This window comes from Nannospalax galili, unplaced genomic scaffold, assembly GCF_000622305.1.
Source record: "Nannospalax galili isolate Female #2095 unplaced genomic scaffold, S.galili_v1.0 scaffold1018, whole genome shotgun sequence".
Classification (NCBI taxonomy): Eukaryota; Metazoa; Chordata; class Mammalia; order Rodentia; family Spalacidae; genus Nannospalax; species Nannospalax galili.
Genome location: NW_008342000.1, coordinates 874,734 through 896,692, shown reverse-complemented (window position 1 = coordinate 896,692; position 21,959 = coordinate 874,734). Strand labels below are relative to the sequence as shown.

Genomic DNA, 21,959 nt, shown 5'->3' with positions numbered 1-21,959 from the left:
AAGTCCTGCTGGAACCAGAGCCAAACCAAATGTCACCAGAATGCCAAATGAGCCTGCCAAAGCTGCTCACTGGTGGTGGGGTCAGAGAAATTACTTAGGATGTCTCACTCCCAGAAACTTCAAACCAGAATGAACCTCTGGATGGAGATGCTGATAGGTGGAGGTGACTAGGGATAGTGGGCTCATACAAGTTGATTTGTCTCAGAAGGACTTGCAGGAGACATTTTTGCTTGCCTGAAGCCAGCAAGTTGGAAGTGTACATTGAATGCATGATTGTCAATGGAAAGGCCCTCCAATTTCCTTAATGAGTCCCTGTGTTTAAAATAGAGGGAGCTTGAGGCCTGACCTTTTAAGGAATGTGTTCAAGGTCATGCTGTGAGTGAGCTGGCAGGTTGGGGATGGCTGGAAGCCTGTCATTTTTCCCCCAGTGCCTCCCACTGTCTCAATCATGGATTGGCAGCGACTGCAAAGACCAGAGGCAAAATGGTTACTGATTGTGGTGATTTGAGAAAGGGCAGATTGGGATTCTTCAAACAGTTCTGAAAAGAGCATCATTCAGGGTCGTTTTATGTAATTTGCAATCTGTCCTCCATAGTAGGCTCATTTTAAATGGTGGCTGATACAGGACAGATATCTTCTCATGTCCACCATGTCTGCTGCAATAACAAGATAGTGATTGATTCCTTGCTGCATGTATTTATTTCATAGAAATATTCCATTCCCATTAAGGTGTATTGCAGAGGGATTTGAATGGAGGAACAGAAATGCAGAATTACACAGTTGAGTATGCCCTGTTCTGTCCTTCTGTGGAACTTATATGCTTAGCTGCCCAGGGTTCAGAAAAAGAGATCTTGGGATTGCATCCCAGGTGAGTTGTTCCACCTACTGTGGGTAGTACAGGGCACAGGGTATGGTGAAGCCAGGCAAAGGAACCACTATTTGTTAAACAAGGCACCTGGAAGGCCAGACTGCATGATGAGGGATGAACAAAAATGGGCTCACCAGTTAGGAAGTTCCTCATTATTGCCATGGCACCTGACACATTCTAGCTGTAGAGCCTGCTTGCTGATTGATGCAGTTTAAGTACTGAAAGCAGCAATAGCTGAAGGCTGTTAAGGTGAGGGAATTGTATCTCCTCACAGACATCTGGAAGAATATATTCAGGTACTATGACTGCATGCACATTATCTACTCACCCAGAGAATAAACTTATGGGGAGGCAGATGGAAGGAGAAATCAGGATTGGCCACTCACCTTTGACACTGAGAGCCAAGTCTCTAAGCCTTGAACAAGTTGTTCTTACAATGCTATCTGGTTTTGTTAAAACTACCTACCCTTGGAATCTCTGACTCAGTCAAGTGATGTCTGAATGTACATGCGCCTATATTTGCACGTGTGTGCAAAAAAAAGGCATTTGTATTTCTGTTTCTGAATGATGCTCCTGGTCCAGAAACTACATTCAAAGAGACACTGGTAGAGGGTACAAAAGTCTATCTACAAATTCTCCATCTTCATATCTCAGCATCTTCACACTATTCATAGATGCTGCCAAATATTTGTAAAAATAAACAATTTCAATTTCTACAAGTGGCATAGCAGTAAGTAAAAAGTGTCCCTGAGTGCCATAAATAGTCTTTTATTTGGTTGCAAACCAAGAAATAATTTCTCCTGAATTAGGAAAGTAAACTATTTGATTTAAATGCATTAGAGATTCAAAAAAGCATAAAAATAAAGTGGAAATTCACTGCATAAAGATTATAGCTGTTTGCAGCCACTGCCCTCCCCTGACTTTGGCCTGACTATGTGACTATGACTTTTCAGCTCTTGGCACTCATTTTATGCTGTTTTCAAAACCTGGTTCCTTGGGAAGTTTCATAGTTTTACAATCAGGACAACAACAAAACTAGAAAGAACAGCAATATAAAAGGTGTGTAGTGAGACTAAACCAAGGTAAAAATGTACAGAAAATGCCGTAACTAACTTGAATAGTATTCAACGGAGGACTCAACACTCTCTTGAGTACTCATTATAGCAAAGATATTTAAATGGGGTGTTCTCCAGGGTTGCCTTCTGTTAGGGTTTTATAGTTTGTCCCCACAAAAACTCATGCTGGGACTTAATCCCCATTATAGGGAGATTAAGAGATAGGTCCAGTGAGATCTCTAAGAGGCAACTAGGTCATAATTGCTTTACTCTCATGGATGGACTAATAAATTCATTGATTAATAGGTTAATGGGTCGTCTTTTCTCATAGGAACAAGGTTGGCCTTATCTTCCGAACGTTTTCTCACCACACGTTGGCCTGCATTGACGAGGGATGCTGCTGCAAAACCCCACTAGCAAGAGGAACCTTACCAATTGTTATGGTTCATTTTGAATGTCAACTTCATGGGCTTTAGAATCACCACAGAAACAAATCTCTGGGCGTGTCTGTGAAGGATTATCTAGATCAAGTTAACTAAGGAGAGAAGTCCCACATTAAACGTACAGGAGATCATCCACGGGCTAGAGTTCGAGACTGAATAAAAAAAGGTGAAATTGAGCTGTGTACAAACATTCCGTGCTCTCTGCTTCTTGTCTCTGACCCCAAACAAACATTTTCTTCCTTGAGTTGTTTTGACAGATACTTTGTCAATATTGACACAGTAGCAAGACAAATAAGTAATATAGGAAATTGATACTAGAAGTGGGGGCATTATTATGATAAACCTTGTTCTGTGGTTCTTAAACATTTGGAACTGATTTGTGGAAGGAATGTGGAAGAGTTGCAACACTGGGATAGAGAAGCTCTAGCATGCTGTAAGCAGAGCTTAATGGGCTATTTTGGTAGGATTGTGAAACACCAGAATTTTGAGAGAAATGCCTTCAGTTGAGGCCCAGCTCATGTAGTTTTAGAGGGGAACAGGGTCTCTATTGGGAACTGGGCTACAGGATATTCATGTGATATTCTGGCAAAGGATCCAGCTTATATTCTGCCCATGTCTTGAGATCTTGAGTGAGGTTGAATACAGGAGTAATGGACTAATTTGTTTAGTGAAAGAAATTTCAAGATAGGATAGCATTCAGGCTGTTGCCTGGTTATTGCTTACTTGTCTCATCCAGGTCTATAGTGAGCAAGAGCAAAAAGAGCAGAAAGATGCTAAAACTGTGCAGTTTGGAGAGGAAAAGACTGTAAATGAGTTTAATTCTACAGACAAGGCAGATTTGAAAGTACTTGTAATTGTTAAAGTGATCAGCATGATTAAAGAGAAACCTGGGGCCTGGAGAGATGGCTCAGTGGTTAAGAGCACTGGCTGCTCTTACAGAGGACCCAGGTTCAGTTCCCAGTACCCACATGGTGGTTAACAACCATCCATTAACTCCAGTTCCATGGGATCTGACACCCTCTTCTGACCTCCGTAGGCACTGCACAACATGGGTACACATACATACATGCAGGCAATATGCTTATACACTTAAAATAAAATAAATAAATAAAATATTAAAAAAAGAGGAACTTGGCACTCTGCCTTGGGACAACAGAAAAGATATCCTGAGGGCAAAAGCGACTGTCTGGGGAAGTGTTTACCCAGAGTCAATACACAGAAGCTAGTGTAAATGGTTCCAAGCCTGACTAGCAGCTGAGCCTGGCATCATTGTCTACATGGTATTAGTTTTGTAGTCATGAAAAACAGAGAATTAAGGGGGGTCATAGAGTCTTGCATCATAGTTCCAAAAAGCCAGGCAATATGTAAGAGGGTTGGATACCCTTCAGAGAGGTGTTGAAAGGCCAGTTTAAAACTGTGAAGGTGAAGCCTAAGTTGCAATGGAGGCTATAGGATTTTGGAGATGTCAAAATCATGGTAACATTCAATGAAGAGCTGCAGGCATGGTATACAGGCAGCCCAGAAAAAGATGCTATGTGTTGCAGGTAGCAGAGCTGTAAGGGTGGGACTACCTGAGTCCTTTGGAACCCAGAAAATTCCATCAGATGCTGGACATAGAGCTGCAGGATTTGAATTTTTCTCTGCTGATTTTCAGGCTTGTTTTTGTACAACCGTTCCTTCAATTTTACAGCGGGAATGCTTATTTTGTGCCATTGTATATTGGAAGTGTATAACTTGTTTTGATTTTATAGGAGTTTACAGTTAAATGATTGCCTGGGGTATCAGATGACACTTGAACTTGCAAACAGTTTTTGAATTATTAAAGTCGATGGAAACATTTGATGTACTGAATATATTTTATAATATGAGATGAGCCTATGACAACAAGAGGTCAAAAGTATAGCTTAAAAGTGATGTGTCTGGGTATCAAGTTGACAAGGATTGAAGTTATGAAGGATTGAGCTTGATTTGCAGCTTGATATGATTTAGAATCACCATGAAAACAAATCTCTTAGGCGTGTCTGTGAGGGATTATCTAGATTAATTTAATTGATGTGGAAGACCCACCCCAAATATAGGCCATATGACTCCATGGACTTGGGGCCCAGACTGAATAAAAAGAAAATGCACTGAGTACTGGAACTTACTTCCCTCTGTTTCCTGACTGCAGATGCCACAGGGACAGATGTCTCAAGCTCTTGTCATCATGAATTCCCCACCATGATAGGCTGACTGTATCCTTACACTGTGAACCAACATAAACCATTTCTTCCTTAAGTTGCTTTGTCAGGTATTTTTTTCACAGCAATAGACAAAAATTAATACATCAGATGTGACCTTGGACCTCTTAGCCTCCAGAAACATAAGACAAATTAACTTTCTGGGGAAGAGTGCATACCAGAGATTGAATCAAGGGTCTTTCCATGTGCTAGGCAAGTACTCTACCACTAAGCTACATCACCAAACCTTGGTTTAGTTTTATTTTAAAATAGTGTCTCACTAAGTTTTCAGGCTGGACTTGGATTTGCTGAGTAACCAAGGCTGGTCTTGAACTTATAATCCTCCTTTGTCAGTCTGCTGAGTACTTGGGATTGCATGATTGTACCACAAGGTCTGGTGACAAATTAACTTTTATGCTCTAGGAAAAACCCAGTCTGTGATATTCAGTGATAGCAAGGGAGAAATGGAACAAGACAGCTTCCTGATGAATTCCACCACTCATCTTGATCTCCCCTATTCCCACCCCAAGTTTTTTAAGGGGAAACTCCTGGGAGAAATGCCAGGAGAGATGCAGAAAATTCACCATGTGTATAAAATAGCACATGGTGCAAATCTCCTATCACATTTCTCTGTTGTTCATTTTAGGTTTTCTAAAATGAGCTGATTTATTTTGTTGAAAATTCAATAAATGAGCAAGAAATGGTTATCTCGCCCCTATTAACACTCCCTAGAAACTCAAGAGCCATCATCACACTCTTTGTGACCTTGGCTTATGGTATCTCACAAGTAGAGAAGTGTGTATATGTCTCCTTGTCCCAATGGAAGCCTCCTGGAGAACAGGGCTGGTTTCTCCTAGTACCTTGCTGTGAACATGAGCCAACAAAAGCACAGTGGATGTGGTAATTGGCTGCCTTCTTCCACCTCTCTCTCCTCCCCTCCTTTCCACTTTATCTCTTTCCCTTCCTCCCTTTCTTTTTCCTTCCTTCCTTTCTTTGGTGGTATTTAGAACTGAATCTAAGGCCTCACACATACCAGGTAAGCACTTGCCCACTGAACTATAGCCCCACGCCTTTATTTCTTTATTTTAAATGTTGAGACAGGGTCTTCTTAAGTTGCTCAGGCTAGACTCGAATTCTATTTGTAGTCCAGGCAGACCTTGAGCATACGACCCTCCTATTCTAGCCTCTCAAGTGGTTTATCTCAACCCTATATGAACCACCAAGAATATCTTTCTTAGATATTATCTTTCAGCAGAGGAAAACAGTAAAAAGTTAGTAACATCTGAGCTTGAGAAACCATAATAAACCAAATTCTGTGGGAGAGTTGGGGCGCATTTCAAGTTCAAGGGAAAGATTAAATGCGAATGTGAATTTACCTTAGGGATGTCCAAAGGTGTTCTTTTCTTCCTGATGATTTTTCCCAGTATATAAAAAAAGCCTTGACTATTTACAAAATTCTTTACACTGATTGTAATAAGTCCATTTTGCATATAGATGAAAGTTCTGACCTATATTCCATCTAAAGGGCCACATTATTAGCATTCTTAAAACATTAGTTTTGTTCACCCCCTAGACGTTCACTGGGGCATGGGTACCCAGCAGTTTCTGAGTTTCTGCAGATGGTGATGGATATGGCTATACTGAATCACTACCTAAAGTGTTCTCCATGAACATTCCAGATCTGCTTTTGCTGAGACTCAATTATACACGGTCTTCTCACAGCTCTTCAGATTCAAGGATCCGGTCTGAAGAGGCAGTTCCCTTGCTCTGTCTTGAACTGAGCACTGTCTTTGACCTCACACTTTCTTTACATTGGGATAATTGTATCTGCCACTGCTTCTACTTCAAAGGCAGAAAGAATTGGAACTACCGGTAGATCTCTCAACTCATGAGACTTTGAAAGCTCACATACTCCACCCTGTTCATTCAGCAAATGAGATCGTCAAAGCCCCCAAAGGAAACACCTCTTCCCAGCACCACTCGGCCTCTATCAGTGCAGCCTAAATCCACACTAACGACCGAAACATACTACTGCCTTACACTGAGCTTGCAGGCCTTCAAGTGAGCCTCAGCCATGCTGCATGGTTCATATATAACTGATTTAAAAAATAACTGAACAGAGAATCTTAGAAATAGCATTCTAATTATCCTGAGTCCATTGTGCTGGTTTGGCTAAAGTGTTTTAAATATTGAGTCTTAGATCATCTGTTTAAACTCTTTCACCTGCGTTTTACCATTTGAGGACAGTAAGTTCTTGTTGCCATGAGCTTTCCCTTCAGGGTTTCAACCCTGACTTTCACACTGTGTGTTGTTTCGGGTTTCGAGTCCTCCCTGAACTCCTCTGTCTGATTGTAAAGTGAGAACAGTGACAGGTATTTGGCTGGGTTACTGCCATAATTAGACACATTGTGTGTGAAGTGCCCAGCAGAGCATCTGACATGTAGAAAGCACTGGAGGACTGCTGTTATTTATTAGTCGTGTATTTGCATTTAACAGTGCCTTTCATAAAGAAAAGAAAGCAAATAAACACTGCTGGTTTTGTTTCCCTCACCGATTCTATGAGGTCTACTTTGCTCCCCAAATCCACATTACTAGTATTCTTGAGACACTGATTGTATTCATCCTTTTCATGGTCTCTAGGGCATGACGCTTAGCACAGAGTTCTTGGGTTTCTGCAACAGACAGTAGATAGAGATTGATATATTTGGCTAGTGAAGAGTTAAACCCACAAAATCGTCAAGACAGGCACTTTAGAGATTACCAATAAATTAATATGCAAGACTGGTAAACGTCTCACCCTGTTGAGCTTTTCTATTCTCATTTAAGATAAGAAAACACAAGGCCAGCATATGACTCGGCCATATGAAAAGCGAGTCCCCTTCCCCTTTTCCTTCTGCTCCCTCCTGCCTTGGACACTTCCAAATGGCTCTGTTCCAGGCATCACAGTTCGTCCAGGCCTCTGTGCTTTGAGAGTTCAGGCACAGTTCTCAGGCTTCCTCAGGCTGCAGCTCTTAGTCAGTACCAGCTGACTGAGACACTGGTCTGGGTGACTTCGGCAACATGTGTTTCATACTCACAGTTCTGGAGGCTGGAAAATCCAAAATCAAGGTACCCTAGATTGGTTTCCTGGTGAAAGAACCATCCTCATGACCTTATCTAAATCTGTTTGCCACCTCCAAACACTATTAAAAATTAGGGCTTCAGGATACGACTGTCCCATTGAGCCCACAACAGTAGTAAAGCAACTAACTTGATGAGACTGTTCTCATCTGCAGAAAAGGAGCTGTGCTCAAACAATTGACTCTAGATGCTATGAATGCATCCTGCCACGACCTGCCTCCCTGCCCTCATCGGAGGCATTCCCGCTTCCTTGAATAGCCTCTTTACCATTCATCCTGTCTAAGCTCTTCCCACCCTTCGAAAGGCAGTGCTGTCTCATTCAGGCTGCTGTTGTCTCACCCTGGTGATCCCTCTTTCTCTTCCATCTGGCTGTGAGGGACAATGTGAGGACACCGGCTGCATGTTCTATCTCATTTTTATTCCATATCCAACAGTCTGAGTAAAGCACAGTAGGAGCTTAATGGGTGTTTGGATGATGAACACGAGGCACAGAAGGAAAAGATACAGTAGATACAAGGCTACAAGCAGCAGTGAAAAGGACAGAAACATCTCAACAGAGAAAATAAGAAAGCATTCATAATAGTGATAGGATTGCTCACAAATGAACAAATCAAATTCTGCCCACAATGGTGTAAGAGGCCAAATCAAGAGAAAAACATTCTACCAGGACAGCAGGCCACAAGCCAGTCTCTTAGGAAGCAGCTGGGTTTCTCTCCAAGGGTCTTCATCCACACGAACACTGTCCATGCACACATTGGTCCCCAAGGAACAACTGTGTCTGATAGAAACAAACTCTCCGCCTACAAATCATGAAGCTAAACATGAGCCCGAGCAGCTAATGATCATCTTAATTAACCCACAAAACTTTATGCACGGCCAGTACTCAGCCAATCTTTTGATCCTAGACAGAAATCTATTAAAGGCAGTTGAGAGAATAAAAAGACAAATTCTGATGAGCGTTTTTTACTTTGGTGGTTATAAAAGTTGGCAGGTTCGATAACTCTAAGAGTGATCTATTTGCCAATAGCAATATTACATTAAGTTAGGGAAACATCATTCTCTTAAATGCAGGCTGAGTGAATAGCCTGAATAATGGCTTAAAGTCACGTGTGTCCAGAGCCTCTTACGGCTGGGGAGGATGAGTTCACACTCCTGCTTTGTAAGGAACTAGTTTTCTCCAAAGAAGTACTTTCCACATTTATTCTGAGTTAGGAGCTAGTTAGAGAATCTAATGAACATTGTGGACTCTCTTCTAGAAAATGCACATGGCTCAGGCACAGAGTGCTTGATGTCTTTCAGGGAGTTCACAGATTCCTGAGATAGTCACCTGTGGTTTTTGGCCATGAATCCGAATAACTGGGAAGCTGGATATTCTCAAGAACAGGTTTCTAACTGTGAACGTAAAGATGTAAGCAGTCTTATCAGACACATCTTTCTTTTTGAGGGGCAATTATTATATTTATGTACAGAAAACTCAGCAGTGGACATTTAACCCAGTTTGGTGGTGAGGTCGTTTGGCCTTTGCCTTTTCCATCTTGGCAATTCGAGCCACAGAATTTGGACACAGGGTGTTGCCACCCCAGTGATGATGGATTTGTAATTCGTCCTGGTAGCTTTCATCAGCTTAACCAGAGCACCTTTGCCTTCCAAGTTAACCTGTGTGAAGGTAACGGTGGTATACATCTTCCTGTGGACCAGCTGCCCCAGCCTGGCCTTCTCTTTGATGATGCAGTAGGGGACCCCCATCGTGTCACACAGGGAAGACAGGAAGACCAATAGCTCCATGGGGTCTACCCCATGTGTGGCCACCATCAGCTGAGCCTTCTTGTTCTCCACCAAAGTAAAGATGGTACTGACCCCTGAATGAAGGACAGGTAGTCTTTTGGAAGGGTCATTCCCTTTGCCAGCAGCCTTCTTCTCAACTCGGGCCAGGGCCAGAAGCCTCGATTTCTCCTCCTGCTTTGTCTTTGGCTGGCACTTGTGTGCAAGCTTGACCAGCTAGGTAGCTGTTTGGTGGTCCTGGGCCTGGGTGAATTGATTAATCGCAGGTGGTACTTTCAACTACTTGTAGAGGATAGCTCTTTGCTTTCTTGGATGTATTAAGGGCATTTACGAAGCAGGTGTAGTCTCTTTGTGACTGGATGTCTCATCCAATGCCAAATCACAATGCCAAAATCACAAGAAAAAGATGAAGTATGCTGGGTATTGTTGAGGTCCCTCTAGCCATGGATGACAGGCAGCTAGGTACTCCATGAATATCTAGACATGTTGGTATCCTGGTGTGAACAAAAAAGTTTTGACTCAGCCACATGTAAATTTAGCTTTCATCTATAGAACTGACATGTGATTTCATTGTTATTGTTTGGTTACTGACATCATTCTTGTAGAAGGTGTAAGCAAGCAGACCAAGTCCCAACTGATCTAGGACAATTCTTCCTTGACCAATGGAGTCATTTTGAGCCCTTACCCTCTACCCATAAAGGCCAGGCTCGTTCCTGAGTCATAGTTATCACGTCAAATGTTCTGTTGGGGGATACTGCCCGTAGCTGGAATACTCCTGTGGTAATATACAGAGGAAAATAGAGTGAATATGATGGAAACTTGAGAATTATGAATTCTGAAGATCTGAGTAGAAATGAGGTTCCTCAGGGGCTGAGGAAATGACTTTGTTGGTAAAGTGCTTGGTATACCAGCCTGAGGACCTGAGTTTGGATCCTGAGTGCCCATGTATAACATAAGGCATGGCGGCACATGTCTGTAATTTCAGCACTGGGGAGGCACAGACAGGTGATCCCTGGAGCTCTCTGACCAGTCAGTTTAGCTGATCTGTGAGCTCCAGGCTCTGTGAGAGTCTCTGTCTCACTAAACATAGGATGGAGAGCATTGAGGAAGAGACTGGACACTGATCTCTGGCTTGCACACATACATATGTGCATGCATATAGACACACAGGAATACATATATACGTATATCAAACACACATTCACACATATGTACAAACAGATTGCTGGAGAGGTGAACTTGTTTGTTGTCTTTCAAGGAAAAGCACATGTGATGGTTAATTCTGATTGTCAATTGGATTAAATTAAATAATACCTAAAGGATTAATGAGGCACACCTCTGGGGGAGTCAGAGAGGGTCTCTCCAGAGACAAATCAGAAGGGCTCTGTCCTAATGAGTGGATTAATCCTTTCATACATTTATAGTATGATGGATTCCTTGAGAGATGGGACTTAGTTGGAAGAAGTGGTTCTCTTGGAGGGATTCCCTGGGGACTATATTTTGCCTTCGTTTCTTCCTGTACTGCCCTACATGTCTGCTATCCTTCCACCATGAGAAAAGCTCTGCATCATGAGACATTGTGGCCATGATGATATTCCCAAGCTTGTGAAGCCATGCAACCATGGCCTTAATCCTCTGAAACCGTGAGCCAAGATAAATCTTCACTTAAAGTTGCTGTGTCAAGTATTTTGACACAGGGAATAAATAAAATAACTGACACACATACTAAAGTGTGGAATAACCTCACAGTTCATTGGTTTGTGTCGAAGCCCTTAGGGATTCAATCTGCTTTTCCCACCCACTCACTGGGCCAACTGTGCACTTCCCTCATTGCCAATTACCTGGCTCCAAATATTCTCCTGCCCAGATTATTTTCCTCTGTGCTCTTCCAGATTCAACTCATCACTTAGTGTTCAGTGCGGGAGTCCTCTCTGCAGGGATCCTTTTGCCCTGTTCACTGTGTGTTCTCCAGGCAGCTTTGTTTTCTGGCTAAATGTCATCTCTCTGTCCAGACTGCAAGATATTTGAGAGCAGAGACTGTGCTGCCCTGCCTATCCCTCTTTAGCACTGACTCTAGAGAAATGTTTGCTTCTGATTTCTGCTGGTTTGCCAGACAGAAAGATCTGCTCCCTGGTGAGGGTGTGCCCTGTCTTTCTGCATAGTTTTGTTGAAATTTCCAGCACATTTCAGATCTTGAGAAAAGGTACTTGTTTTAACAAGGCTGCTGGGCAGAGTTCATTGCTTTAGACGAGGTTCCTTTCTTTCTTTTTTAATGAACTTAATCTGTTTTAATATCTTTTCCAAAGCAGAACACATTGTATGACCCTGACTTGGCTGAAAGCCTTCTCTTGAGTGCTTTGGGAGGATTAGAGGAAGTTCTTTCACAGCCTCTTAGCAGGACTGGCTGCCTTTTCTTTTCTTTGGGTTATCTGGGATTGAGATTTGATCCTAATTAACAAAGGGGGAGCCTTGAGCCATGCAGTTTTTATTTGCTGGGAGAGAGGCAAGGGCTGAGTTCTTTGGAGCAGTGATGCTGGTATGTCTTCCCTCCTTCCCATCTCCCTCCTTCTCTCTCCATCCTTTCCTGTCTCGAGAGCAAAACCTCCTAACAGTCAACTCTGACTGAAGAAACCATCTTCAACACCAGTGGAGTCAAGAGACATGCCATACTGTACAAATTGAAAGTTAAGGATGGCATTTTTTTTGTACAAAGATTATAAAAAGAGAACAAAAAATATGGGGAGAAATCAATTAGCAGTGTACTGGCAATGGGAAATAGTCTGAAATAAACTTGTTCTTTGTATAACATTCAAATTTCTGGCTCATTATCTTTTGGGAAGAATGTGTCTGTAATGGGGTCACAATGGAGAAGGTAATAGAAAGGCAGAAGTCTACAATGGGTGGTCTCCACTGGGTCTTCCATTGGGGATCTCTTAGTGGATGAGTGTTACTTTGTTTCTTCTCTGGACATGGAAAATAGTCCTTCCTACAAGACTGAGGAGAAAGGAAGGGCATTCTGCTTTTCTTCTTTCTTCCCTGGCACTTAACAAAATGCTGGTGTTGGAGTGCCCTTGAGGACCTTTGGGGAGAACACAGGCAGCAGAGGCACGTCCCATTGAGTCAGAATTAATTGATGGAGTAGCTTATGATCCCGAGTTCAGCAACTGGTGAATCCTTTCAAACATGATACACAGATCTCTAAGGATCCCCAAAGCAAGCAGCAAACTCTATACATCCTATCTCTAGTCTCAGATAAGGAGGGAAGGACACTGAGAAATCTCAAAGAAGAAAGTAGATAGAATTTTCCAAAAGTTCCAGGAAGCCTGTTCTGTTTTTTGTTTTTCACTATATATTTTTATTGAATTTTTGTGGATTTCATACAATACTAATCATATTTAGACGTCCTCCACCATCTACACCCTAATAGCCCCCCCCCCACCAGAATTCATGCATTCTGTCATACATGTTAAGGCCTATCAAGTCAAGTTTGTGTTCCCAGATGTCCCTCGGAGCGAGTTCACCACTTACACCAGCAAACCTGTTCATAAGTGTGAGGATTGGATCTTCCTCAGAACATTGCATTAAATATTCTGCTCAGCTGCCCTGTGCTCCAGAAGTATAATAAATAGCAGCACTATTTTTAAAAGATCATTGGGTTTTATTAAGTAAAGAGACATGATTTTGAGGATTTGCTGTCTAAGCAGCAGGCTTGGGTGTTGACACCCCAGTAGAAGTTTTCTCTGTGTGTATTAATAGACCCGGTAACTTCTGGTGCTTAGACAATGTCTCTAAGCAATCCTTAGCCAGTCACTTCAGGCTCTCCAGTCCCCACCTTTTCTTCTGGATAATGGGGATTAAAAGTTGCTTCCCAGTTTACTGTGAGGATGAGTTGCAATGACAAGGTCATATCACCACAGCAAAGTGAGCAGCAATCCTTCCATTCATTAATTCACAGCATTTACCCGGGGCCAGCACACTGCTGCCAGAGCAGGCTCTTGATGGCTGTTGTCATTTTATTTTTCTTTCTTTCTTCTTGTTTTGGGGGGAAGGGTCTCCCTGTAGCCGCAGCTGGCCTAGAACTCACTATGTAGACCAGGCTGACCTCGAACTGAAAGAGATCAGCCTGCCTCTGCCTTCTGAGTGCTGAGATTAAAGGACTGTGCCCCCACGCCTGGCCCAGCAGTTGTCATTTTAGTCTCTCTTTTGATTGCATACGCCAGTAGGTTATAACAAGAGGTTGAATTAGAAGTCTGCATTCTAAAGTTCAAGCATTTTGATTCACTTTTGCACATGCATGCATGCACGCACACACACATACACATATCATCAGCATCAGCATCATCATAACCCACCAACTCTTGCCTAGGATTAAGAACTAGATGAAGGGACTGATGATTCATCAATTAAGAGCATTGGCTGCCCTCGTAGAGGACCAGGGTTCGATTCCCAGCTCTCACATGGTGGCTAATAACAGTCTGTAACTCCAGTTCCAGAGGGATCCGATTCCCTCTTCTGACCTCTCCAGCATTGAGGGACACAGGTAAACTTACATATATGCAGGCAATACAGTCATACACTCCTTTAGAAAGGAGTAGATAAAGCAGTCTTTCCATGAAAAGAAGGAACAGAGCTGTTTCAGCATAGCCTGCTTCCCCTTTGATAATCTTAGAAAATAAATGGGCCCCTGCACCCCAGACCCACTGATGTAGATCCTGTCTCAGTACAAGCTACATCCCCCTGATAAGTTTCACAATGTATAAACCCCTTATCCCATGACCCAGATCCTGGCTGACAGAAGGGGGAGGTTTGACAGAGGCTGTTCTCTCCTGATAAGCCCTAGGCTCAATCTCTTGCCTAACTTGTTTAAAAATATTTTCCTGCCTCCTGCATCCCCCAAACCCTCTATAAAAGCCCCCAGCCAACAACCTGTAAACTGACAGCTCCCCATCCCAAATTGGGAACTGTCCCATTTTCTCTGCAAATAAACTCTATCCCACTAGAGTTTCTCCTGATTTGACTCGATTTACCTATCACTCTCCCTTAGTCAGACCTGTTGACTGTCAAAGAAGAGGAGGTGGAAAGATTATAAGAACCAGAGGTTGGAAAGAACTGGGGTGAAACAATATCTTCTGGACCTGATAGGGTTGCTGCACTTGTGAACTTAAAGCAGCTATAGTTGCCTGCATAAGACCTGTACAAGATCAAGCCAATCAACACACTATCATAGGGGATGGAGGGGCTCTTGAGCCCTGCCCCTGAGGATCTATTCACAGTCAATGGGGAAGAAAGAGTCAGTTTTTTAAAGAATGTGGCCCTTGGTTGACCAGTCACATTCTAGGGGATAGCTCCACACCCATGAGTATATGAACAACACAAACTGGACTCAGTGGTGTACAAAAATAAGAGTTGGGAGGTGGTGGGATTGGAAGGTGGTCTGGGCAGAGTTAGGAGGAGTTGGGATTGAAAATGCACTGTAAGCATATATGAAATTAAGTTAATGCAATGTTATATTTTTTTAATATTTTATTATTTTTATTTTGTGTGTATGAATGTATTGCCTGTGTGCATGTAAGTGCAGCTGTGTCCTGCAATGCCCATGGAGGTCAGAAGAAGGTGTCAGATTCCCTGGAACTGGAGTTGTAGATGGTTGTTAGCTGTTGTATGGGTGCTGGGAATCAAACCCAGGTCCTCTGTAAGAGCAGCCAGTGCTCTTAACCACTGAGCCATCTCTCCAGTTCAAAATGACATACTCAAAAAAAAAAAATTCTGTCTCATTGTAAGATTTGACAAATAACTCACTTTAAATGAGTGTTAGGGGAAAATATTTTTATTCCAAAATATCTATGAGAGGCTTGGCCAGACCGCTAACCCCTCCATAAGATACTTTCTCCTACCTTTAAGTGTTGAAGAGCAGAATTTATTGCTCATGGAGACAATAGGACAGTGGGTGAAAATCAAGTTAGGTTGTAAGGTTGGACTCTTCATCCCCTGACTCAATAGCTATGTGGCCTTGGGCAAGTTACAGGTTTTCTCTCTGTTCCTCAGTTTACTCATTCTGTAAAATGAGGGTCATGCAAATTCTTGCCTCACTAAACTGTTGTGCAGATTAAATGAAGAATGAACACAAAGCACTTTGCAGAGTATCCCGTGTGAAGATATTTCTTGAGCACTTAGTGTTATAATAAAATTCAAACCCTTTGGCAGGTCTGACATTCTAAGAGTCAGGTACTGTCACTTCAGCCAGCACTTTGAATCAAAGATCTTCACCAGCTCCTAAATAAACGCTACATGGCTGCTACCACCGCTACTCTTTTTGGAGATGTCTATTAGAATTATGATTCAATTGTCAGAAACAAAATATTCTTAAGATGTCTTCAACCATACCCTCAAATTATACGACAGTGTCTGGTTTTAATACCCGTCTAAGTAGTTATGCTCTTGACAGGTTTTGAGAGCGGCGTTTGCTCTTCTATTCCTCTCATTAACTTATGTAGCAACATCATAACTCTCTGGAAGGATTTAAGAAAAAAAGCATCCTGGCATATTCCATCTGAATTCATTGCATAGAGCGTCTGTGTCAGAGCGTTTGCATATGAATGAGATGCCTTGACGCTTGCTCATTAGCATGGGAGCTTCACATTGACATGCTTTAGAGTTCAGGTTCAAGAGTTTGAGGAGAGGGGGGAAGAAAGCCTGGAGGCGCGGTCCATTGGAGATTTCACCGTAGCAACCTGGTGGAAAATCTCAGTCTTTACCTGGCTGTAGTCTGGAATATAAGTTCTTTCTTTTGAAGAAAGAATTCGGGTGGAGACTCAGCCTTCTCTTTACCCTACTCTCCCTGTGTACACACACATGTGCAGTCTGGCCACAGTGATTATTTTTTTTTCATTAGTGCTTTCAACCTTTGTATGAATAAATGGCTCCCTCCGCTTGACAGGACTTTCTTCCCTTCCTGTTCTGTTTGGCTGGTCTTAGCAATTCCGCTGAATCACAATGTCTCTGAATCCTTGCTCAAACCCTCCAGGCAAACATAGCCATTTCTTCTCTGGGTCCCATCTGCACTGAACTGTGCTCTGTGTCTCCCATGTCTTTGATGATGGAATCTGAAGAGCCATATGGCAAAGCTACCTTCTTTATGGCTCCAGCCTCAGTGCTCTGTATACAGGAGTAAGAACTTAATAAATGTTCACCAAATAGATGAATGTAGAAAACTCCAGTAAGGCAGGGGAAGGCATATTTTGAAATTTTCTCACCGAGGGGTTTGAGGTGTTTACATTTTTCCCAAATACTAGTAACACGCTGCCTTACTTGTCACCAGAAAATACCAGCTCTGGGTGACAAGGCTCAGACATTAAGTAGGGCTTGGGGACTTCCAACTGAACGCTATCTCCAAATCACAAGTGTTAAAAGTGGGATGAGTATAGCCTCATGACCCCTTGGCATACCATGACTACTTGGGTGATCCCCTTGTAAAGAACACACAGACTTAGAACCAATTAACACCCGTGCCCTGCCATGGTTCCTGTTTATGTGCTCTGAATTGAGAGGACATGGCTGTCAGTGGCCAAAGACTGGGGAATGACATAGCACCAGCTGGAGGACGACCAAATGGGACAATGGTCAGTACCATCTCTGGATCAAGGGACCTATAATGACTTTGAGGTCATCCTACACGAGTAGATTCAGGTCAGTGACATGAGGCAGTGAAGGGGATGGACTCTGAAATCAGACTGAAGTTTCTCATGCTGTCTCAGCTGTGACAGCTAGATCAGGACCCTGTAAGAGTTCTCCAACCTCCCTAGAACTCAGCTTCCTAAAATTTTTATTGTTTGAGAGTTTCATACATACATAAAATATGTTTTGATCAGATCTGCCTCTCATTTCTTCCCTTCCACTTTTCCCTACCAAATTCATGTGCATTTTTTTAAAGTTCACTGAGTCCACTTAGCTCTGCCTATGTGTGCATGGGTGTAGGGCTGTTTACTGGAGCATAGGTAGCCTCGCAGTACCGGTATCCCTGGAGAAAACTGACTCCTCCCCTCAGCAGCTATCAATTGCCAATAGCTCCTGAGCTAGGGGTGGGACTTCCTAAGCCCCTCCCATCCACTCCGGGAATTTGGCTGCTTTGATTTTGTGCAGGCCTTGTGCGTGCAAGTCACAGCCATTTCGAGTTTATGTGTTTAAAGAAGCTATCACGACTGGCAAATTCTGCTTCACTACAGATGATCACTACCTCTGGCTCTTACAATCTTTCTGACCCCTTTTTCTTGATGATCCCTAGGCATTGAAGGGAGGGAATATGATATAGAGATCCCATTTAGAACTGACCATGCCACAGTCCCTTATCTTCTGCATGTTAACCAGTTGTAGGTCTCTGTGTTAATTTTCATCTACTGTAAAAAGAAACCTCTCCGATGAGGATTGAGAGATGCACTCATTTATGGGTATAAAGATAAGAACTTAGGGAGCAGTTTATTACTATGCCCATTTAGCAGGTAATAGGTTCTCTCCTAGGGCCAATGACATAACCAGTCATGGGTTCTAGGCATAGTTAATGGTACCAAACATGAGTTCTGTCTTCCTGAGTGGGCTTTCAATCCAATCAGAAAGTGGTTGGTTACTCCTATAACATTTGTGCCACTATCGAACCAGTGGGCATATCTTGTCAGGTCAGTAATTACCATTGCTCACAGGGTTCACAGCTAAGTAAAACTGCTGATTTATTTTTCCTCCCCAGTGGCACACATAGCACCTTCCAGCACTGTGAATGCTAGCCAGTAGAAACGAAGCTTCCAGGTCAGTACTGGCATGATTCTTTGTGTTCTATGATTCAAGTGTGTCATTTCTTCAGTAATAATGCTAAGGGTAACCAAGAGCAATGACAGTAGCCTATAGTGTTTTATTTTAGGGGGGAGTCCTATGGGGTCCCACTGATCAACAACTCAAAAAGAAACAGCTCATACCTGGTGTTGGGCTTTTATTTGGTGGTCTGAGGTATCTGGAGGAGGCATTATCCCCCTTTATAGGGTAACTTCATTTAAATCATATATATATATATATATATATGGCATTTTCAAAGGTCTTGTTAATGATCCCTCTCAATATACCTCTCCTCTGTCTATCCCTCATCCCATTTAACCTTTCCTGTTTCATTTTTCACTTTCCCAGCTCCATACCACCCACATTCTATCCCCTGTCCCTTGAAGCCTGACTCTGGCTGTTCCCTCTTCTACAGAGTACAGCATCTGGCCATAGCCACCACACTGCTGCCTTTTTCTGTTTCTGCAGTCCCATCTCTTCTGCCTTCCTCTTATAAAGATGCATTACTTTGAGGATACACCTTGATAGTCCAAAATAATTTCCCCATTGCAAGAGCCTTCATTTAATCACACCTGCAAAATCCCTTTTGCCATTTAAGGAGACATTTATAAGTCCTTGGGATGAGGACATGGATAACCTGAGGGCCATTACTCAGCCTATCACACCAGGCAAGCAGTTCTAGTGGGAGCCTGAGGAGCTCCGGCTCATGAGTGTGCACAGTCCTCTGGCTGACCTTCCTCTACTGTAGATTCTCAGTGTGGTCTTTGCTCTAGTTTGAGGCTAAGTGGGAATCTTTAACCTAGCATATGTTGGAAGCAGACAAAAGAAACATGTTCTGGTATGTCTTATGACAACTGCATTTCTGGAGGGAAAGGACAGAGCATTTGACTAACTATTAGACTCATGATCTGAGGTATGGTTTTCTGACTCAGAGACATCTCCTTCCAGATGTTGACAACACCACCTTTTTTGAGACTCCAAGATTAAGACCAAAAAATAAGCCCTGCTGGTTTCACTAAGGGAAGAGTCATCCAGTTTCACTGTAGGCACCTTGACTCGGCCACATAGGTTTTAGGAAATGACATTTCTTTTCCTTGTATTTAAAAAAGCAGTCTGATCACCACTGGGTTTTCTGGGCATGCTCTATTACTATTTGCACTGGTCTGGGAACAGATTTTTGTCAGAGGCTTTAAGCATCTGTTGACCTCCACAGTTTCAGTTTGGACATGGCAGCCCCCTTGTTCGACTTCCTGAGCAGCTAGCCTTTTATGTCTTGCTTGGGATAATGGAGTGACTTTGAACTCAACTGGCAGCCTGTGGGAACTGTCTTGTTCCTTACAGAGGCTTTAGCTAAGTAACTTTGGAAGTATCTGGCCATTGATTTGATTATTTCAAGACCACACAGAGGGCTTTAACTTGCTCACAGAGAACTTCAGACAATTAGCCCAGGGACAGAAAGTGCTTGAAGCTAGATTTAGCAAATGTTCCTCTTTTTTTTAAACACTTCCCTGAACAGAGTCCTGGGGAACTTGATCCTGTTGCATCCACTATCAATGTGCACAAGAGGAAGAAAAAACACCACTCTTAAAAAAATCTTCCTGTGTCTGTTCCAAATAGAAATGTTTGGAGATCTATTCTGTCAACTTGAGCTGACTTTCCCTTCCCAAAGGTTGTCTTTTGAAAAAAATCCCACAGATATCCCACCAGCCTCAGTTCTTCTGTGCAAAGGTAATGAGTTGCTTTCCCCAGCAAGGGTCCAGTGAAACAGGTGTTTCTCTAGCAGTACAGGCGGATACACAACGAGACTGTCAGAGACTAAAAACATCCAAGTTAAACCGTCACACACGTGCCTTTGCTCCCGTGGTCTGGGTGGCAATGGGGTGCACAGATGAAATCCCGGTGTCCTTTTTCTGCTCGATGGAACATCTGTCAACTGTAGGGAAGGCATTTATTTAGTTCACTGAACTTGAAATTATCCTGTCCCTTGCCACAGATTGAAAGCAATAGCTGAGTCACAGCAGGGCAGGGAGGCTAGGTGAGAGTTTGGGTTAGGTATACTCAACAGCTTTTCGAGCACAGAGGCTTAATTTAAGCACTGCTTTTGGCCACAGAGCAGTCTGAGGTTCTAGGAATGTTACATTCAGTCGTTTTCCTTATCCTCTTGGTATACTGGTTTGTTTCTTGTTCTTCAACGGAAGATACAGCAGCAACTAATATGGTTTAGGGAACTTGTCCATAGCTGCTCAGGAGGTAGGTTTGCAAGATGTATGGAATGTGCCTTAGCAAATTCCTCTTTTTACTGCTTGCTGCCATGCAAGCTACTATGCTTTTTAAAGCATTTTTGTGCTCTCTCTCTCTCTCTCTCTCTCTCTCTCTCTCTCTCTTTCTGTATTGTGTGTATTGGTATTCTTTCATGTACATATGAGAGCTGAGACCAGAGGTAGACTCTGACTTCTATGCCTTTCCACCTTATTTTTTGAGACAAGGTCTCTCACTGAATTTGTAACTCACTGATTCTGCTAGACTGGCTGGTCAGCAAGGCCTAGAGAGCCTCATGCCTCTGTCTTCCAAGCTGTGGGATTACAGGCATGTATTACACCTGGCCTTTTACATGGAGCTGGGGATCTGAACTCAGGTTCTCATGCTTATGCTTTGCCAAATAAGCATCTCCCAGCCCCTTCCCATCTCTGGTTTTATATAAAGATATTTAAAGTGAGACACATGTTCCACTTTGACCAACCATGCTGGGCTGCACATTTGAGAATCCAGGCCTTCTTGGGGTAGTAACCACTTATTGTGCTCATGGCTTATAAGGTTTCCAGATCCTTGGGGAGAAGCATCCAGGGACTGATGTATGAGATCATTATAGGATCTGGTCGGTTGTGTATAATAATCTGGAGACTTCACTGTACAGAACACAGGTTCTCAAGAAGCATAAGGGAACTTGCTAGAAAGCCAATCCTCCAGCTCTGTGTAAAACTGTATAAAAAGCTGGGAGCCTTGGGCTCAGCCACCCAAAAGTTAATAAGCTCAGAGTGAGTCTTGTTCACACTAAGCAAGTTTCTTCCTTGAGTTTATGTTCTGCCATTCCTAACAATCCTTAAATCATCCTAGGCATACTGGAAACACAACAGAGAGGAGCAGAGTTCCATGGTGTCTCCCTACTCTATGGAGATCTGGGAACCGATGAGCAATGGTGGATGCAGAGCACCCTTCCTGAAAGAAGCACGTCTGCCTGAGAATGCTCTGCGTTCTGTGAGAGGAGTCCTGAGCGTTCCTGGCTCCGAGTTCTGTTCCTGGCTTCTCCTGGGCCCGGCTCTGGCTCCTAGTTCCTAGCTCCTGATTCTCCACTGCCTTTCCCTTCCTTGCCTTCTCCATTCACCCTCCAGGAAGACTCCAGACTTAGGAACACTTGTCCAACAACCCCTCTACCCCAAGCATGCGATTCTAATAATTAGCACCTTATAGTGGGATCCTTGCCTCTTAAATCTCTTTGTTCTTTCAAAGTTCAGGGAAAGGGAGGGGCAGGAAGCCTCGAGGAGCTCTGTTTTTAGCCTGTTCATCTGCTGCCAGGAGAACAAAGCTTAGGTGTAGGGAGGCACTTTGATCCTAGACAAGGAGAGCTGCTGGATTAAGTGTTTTGAGGGACCAG

The 21,959-nt window shown here is 43.0% G+C and overlaps 1 pseudogene; it reads right to left on the bottom strand.

Moving 5' to 3' along the window:
- Window positions 1–9,179: 9,179 nt before the first annotated feature.
- LOC103737899 lies at window positions 9,180–9,866 on the bottom strand (annotated as a pseudogene).
- Between the last annotated feature and the right edge of the window lie 12,093 nt (window positions 9,867–21,959).